This window comes from Entelurus aequoreus, linkage group LG01 (genome assembly GCF_033978785.1).
Source record: "Entelurus aequoreus isolate RoL-2023_Sb linkage group LG01, RoL_Eaeq_v1.1, whole genome shotgun sequence".
Lineage (NCBI taxonomy): Eukaryota > Metazoa > Chordata > Actinopteri > Syngnathiformes > Syngnathidae > Entelurus > Entelurus aequoreus.
Window position 1 is genome coordinate 72,895,419 of NC_084731.1, and position 6,037 is coordinate 72,901,455.

Genomic DNA, 6,037 nt, shown 5'->3' on the forward strand with positions numbered 1-6,037 from the left:
TGACATAGTCATTCATCAACTTCTCTTCTACAACAGTTGTCTTACATGCTAACACATGACATATTTATTCATCAACTTCTCTTCTACAACAGTCGTCTTACATGCTAACACTTGACATATTTATTCATCAACTTATCTTCTACAACAGTCGTCTTACATGCTAACACATGACATATTTATTCATCAACTTCTCTTCTACAACAGTCGTCTTACATGCTAACACATGACATATTTATTCATCAACTTTTCTTCTACAACAGTCGTCTTACATGCTAACCCATGACATATTTATTCATCAACTTCTCTTCTACAACAGTCGTCTTATATGCTAACACATGACATATTTATTCATCAACTTCTCTTCTACAACAGTAGTCTCACATGCTAACACATATGTCACTGCACATATATTCATATATAATGATATACTGCACATATATTCATATATATTATATATGAATATATGTGCAGTATATCATTATATATTATATGATGTACTGCACATACACTACCGTTCAAAAGTTTGGGGTCACATTGAAATGTCCTTATTTTTGAAGGAAAAGCACTGTACTTTTCAATGAAGATAACTTTAAACTAGTCTTAACTTTAAAGAAACACACTCTATACATTGCTAATGTGGTAAATGACTATTCTAGCTGCAAATGTCTGGTTTTTGGTGCAATATCTACATAGGTGTATAGAGGCCCATTTCCAGAAACTATCACTCCAGTGTTCTAATGGTACAATGTGTTTGCTCATTGGCTCAGAAGGCTAATTGATGATTAGAAAACCCTTGTGCAATCATGTTCACACATCTGAAAACAGTTTGGCTCGTTACAGAAGCTACAAAACTGACCTTCCTTTGAGCAGATTGACTTTCTGGAGCATCACATTTGTGTCGTCAATTAAACGCTCAAAATGGCCAGAAAAAGAGAACTTTCATCTAAAACTCGACAGTCTATTCTTGTTCTTAGAAATGAAGGCTATTCCACAAAATTGTTTGGGTGACCCCAAACTTTTGAACGGTAGTGTATATTCATATATAATGATTTACTGCACATATATAATGATATACTGCACATATATTCATATATAACGATATACTGCACATATATTCATATATAAGGATATACTGCACATGTTTTCCTATATCATGATTTACTGCACATATATTCATATATAATGATATACTGCACATATATTCATATATAATGATATACTGCACATATATTCATATATGATATACTGCACGTGTATTCTTATATAATGATATACTGCACATGTATTCATATATAATGATATACTGCACATGTATTCTTATATGATATACTGCACATGTATTCATATATAATGATATACTGCACATGTATTCATATATAATTATATACTGCACATGTATTCATATATGATATACTGCACATGTATTCATATATAATTATATACTGCACTTGTGTTCTTATATTCATATATAATGATATACTGCACATGTATTCATATACTGCACATGTATTCTTATATAATGATATACTGCACATATATTCATATATAATGATATACTGCACATATATTCATATACAAACCCCGTTTCCATATGAGTTGGGAAATTGTGTTAGATGTAAATATAAACGGAATACAATGATTTGCAAATCTTTTTCAACCCAGATTCAATTGAATGCACTACAAAAAAAATATATTATACAAACCCCGTTTCCATATGAGTTGGGAAATTGTGTTAGATGTAAATATAAACGGAATACAATGATTTGCAAATCCTTTTAAACCCATATTCAGTTGAATATGCTACAAAGACAACATATTTGATGTTCAAACTGATAAACTTTTTTTTTTTACAAATAATCATTAACTTTAGAATTTGATGCCAGCAACACGTGACAAAGAAGTTGGGAAAGGTGTCAATAAATACTGATAAAGTTGAGGAATGCTCATCAAACACTTATTTGGAACATCCCACAGGTGAACAGGCAAATTGGGAACAGGTGGGTGCCATGATTGGGTATAAAAGTAGATTCCATGAAATGCTCAGTCATTCACAAACAAGGCTGGGGCGAGGGTCACCACTTTGTCAACAAATGCGTGAGCAAATTGTTGAACAGTTTAAGAAAAAACTTTCTCAACCAGCTATTGCAAGGAATTTAGGGATTTCACCATCTACGGTCTGTAATATCATCAAAGGGTTCAGAGAATCTGGAGAAATCACTGCACGTAAGCAGCTAAGCCCGTGACCTTCGATCCCTCAGGCTGTACTGCATCAACAAGCGACATCAGTGTGTAAAGGATATCACCACATGGGCTCAGGAACACTTCAGAAACCCACTGTCATCAACTACAGTTGGTCGTTACATCTGTATGTGCACGTTAAAACTCTCCTATGCAAGGCGAAAACCATTTATCAACAACACCCAGAAACACCGTCGGCTTCACTGGGCCTGAGCTCATCTAAGATGGACTGATACAAAGTGTAAAAGTGTTCTGTAGTCTGACGAGTCCACATTTCAAATTGTTTTTGGAAACTGTGGACGTCGTGTCCTCAGGACCAAAGAGGAAAATAACCATCCGGATTGTTATAGGCGCAAAATTGAAAAGCCAGCATCTGTGATGGTATGGGGGTGTATTAGTGCCCAAGACATGGGTAACTTACACATCTGTGAAGGTGCCATTAATGCTGAAAGGTACATACAGGTTTTGGAGCAACATATGTTGCCATCCAAGCTATGTTACCATGGACGCCCCTGCTTATTTCAGCAAGACAATGCCAAGCCACGTGCTACATCAACGTGGCTTCATAGTAAAAGAGTGCGGGTACTAGACTGGCCTGCCTGCAGGGGTGCAAATTAACACTCGCCAGTCGCCATTTGCGAGCTATTTTTAGCTTTGGCGAGTAAAATATTTGCCTAACTTGCCACGCTGGCGAGTTGAAAAAGTGAGGTTCACAACAGCAATAATGCAGCGCTTACCGGTACCTAAAGCAACACGGAGATCATTATTTTACCAAGCACATATTTGTTGTGATGTCACGTTCGACGTTCCGTAGACTAGTTGCTAAGAGACGGCAGTTAGCTAGCCTAGTAGTTAGCTTAGAGCGCGCACTACAGGGATATCTCTCAGGCGACAGTCACAGAGTGTACCGGTAACGTTACTCGAGTCTTAATAGCTAACAATCATTCTTCCTAGCCTTAAGCCTATAAATCTTATCGTTATGTGGCGCTTCCTGAAACCCATAGCTAAAAAGGCACGGACGGAGGAGGAGGAGGAGGAGGGGGGTCGCGATGCGAATGCTGCGAAACCCAAACCGACCAGCGCTGGAACTGGGGGGAGAAAGTTTCAGACGAAGTGGCTATACGACGATGCAGGGAAAAAACGCGACTGGCTGACTGTCAAGAACAACATCATGTTTTGCACTGTGTGCACAACTTTTGGAAAGGACAAAAAAAGTCAGGCGAGTCACTTTGTTGTGGGCTGCTCCTCGATGAAAGTTGAAAGTATAATATCACATATAATATAATATCACCCACACAGAACCCGCACACTCAGTCACTCACTCACTCACTATCTGTCTGTATATTTACAGACACCCACCTAGGCTACAGCTCTCACACACCGACACACACTTAGCTCTCTCTCACTTACTCACTCACTCACTCACTCACTCACAATGTCACACACACAAAGCTCTTTCTCTCACACACACACACACACGGGGAGGGGCGGTGAAGTTCTGAGACGTTAATTTTTTCTATATATGTTAATCTGATGTTCTTTCATTAATGTTCTTTCATTATTTATATCCAGACAATGTTGGCAACAGATTTAATATTTTTTTCCTATATTTTTTGTAGCAAGCAGTTCACGGTCAATCAGACTTGCATATTACTTTTATTTTATTGAATGCAGATATTTTTTAATGTTTAAATGTAAAAAAATTAATGTAAATATCCAGACAATGTTGAAAAATATTTAACTATTTCTTTATTCTTTGTAGCAATCAATGCACTGTAAAACTTGTATATTACTTAAATTTTATTGAATACAGATCTTTTAAAATCTTATCTGCACTGCATCATGCGTCCTGCTTCTAGTTTCATAGGATAGTAAAAAAAAGAATCTATATACTCTATATACTATACTGTGGCCCCTGGTTGGTTGTAGAATTGGTTTTAATGTGACGTGAACACTTCTACATGGCGGAATACAATGGTAAAGGAAATAGTTTGTTTTGGCATTTGGCGAGTAAAAAATATGGTTGGCGAGTATGTTTTTTCACCTACTAGCCACTTGGCGAGTTGGTCAAAAAGTTAGTTTGCACCCCTGCCTGCCTGTAGTCCAGACCTGTCTCCCATTGAAAATGTGTGGCGCATTATGAAGCCTAAAATACCACAACGGAGACCCCCGGACTGTTGAACAACTTAAGCTGTACATCAAGCAAGAATGGGAAAGAATTCCACCTGAGAAGCTTCAAAAATTTGTCTCTTCAGTTCTCAAAAGTTTACTGAGTGTTGTTAAAAGGAAAGGCCATGTAACACAGTGGTGAACATGCCCTTACCCAACTACTTTGGCCCGTGTTGCAGCTCTGAAATTCTAAGTTAATTATTATTTGCAAAAAAAAAAAAAGTTTATGAGTTTGAACATCAAATATATTGTCTTTGTAGTGCATTCAATTGAATATGGGTTGAAAATGATTTGCAAATCATTGTATTCCGTTTTTATTTACATCTAACACAATTTCCCAACTCATATGGAAACGGGGTTTGTATAATAAAAAAAATAAAATGAAAATGAACAATAGTGTCACAGTGGCTTACACTTGCATTGCATCTCAAGCTTAACAACACATTGTGTCCAATATTTCCACAAAGATCAAATAAGTCATATTTTTGGTACATTTAATAGTTAAAACAAATGTACATTATTGCAATCAGTTGATAAAACATTGTCCTTTAAAATTATAAAAGCTTTTTACAAAAATCTACTACTCTGCTTGCATGTCAGCAGACTGGGGTAGATCCTGCTGAAATCCTATGTATTGAATGAATAGAGAATCGCTTTGAATCGAAAACAATCGATTTATAATCGAATCGTGACCCCAAGAATCGATATTGAAGCGAATCGTGGGACACCCAAAGATTCGCAGCCCTACTGTACATATATACATATATAATGATATACTGCACATATATTCATATATAATGAAGGCGGTGTACACCCTGAACAAGGAAGGTGGGGTAGACCCTGGACAAGGAAGGCGGGGTACACCCTGGACAAGGAAGGTGGAGTACACCCTGGACAAGGAAGGTGGAGTACACCCTGGACAAGGAAGGCTTTGATTGATTGATTGAAACTTTTATTAGTAGATTGCACAGTTCAGTACATATTCCGTACAGTTGACCACTAAATGGTAACACCCGAATAAGTTTTTCAACTTGTTTAATTCGGGGTCCACGTAAATCAATTCATAGTAGGGCGGGGTACACCCCGGACAAGGAAGGCGGGGTAGACCCCAGACAAGTCGCCAGCTCATCACAAAGCCAACACAGATTAATAATAATAATAATAATGGATTAGATTTTATATCGCGCTTATCTATTATTAGGTACTCAAAGCGCTCACAGAAAAGTGGGAACCAATCATTCATTCACACCTGGTGGTGGTAAGCTACATTTGTTGCAACATCTGCCCTGGGGTAGACTGACGGAAGTGAGGCTGCCAGTTTGCGCTTTCGGCCCCTCCGACCACCACCTACCATTCATTCATTCACCAGTGTGAGCGGCACCGGGAGTAAGGGTGAAGTGTCCTGCCCAAGGACACAACGGCAGCAATTTGGATGTCAAGAGGCGGGGAGCGAACCTGCAACCCTCAGGTTTTTGGCACGGCCGCTCTACCCACTACGCCATACCGCCCCTGATTGTCTTTCTTTATTCCACCATATGCAACAATCTCAATCTTTTTTCTTAATGATTTTGTTTAATATTTTTATTAGAACGAGCTCAATCTTTTTTCATAATGATTATTTGTTCAATAT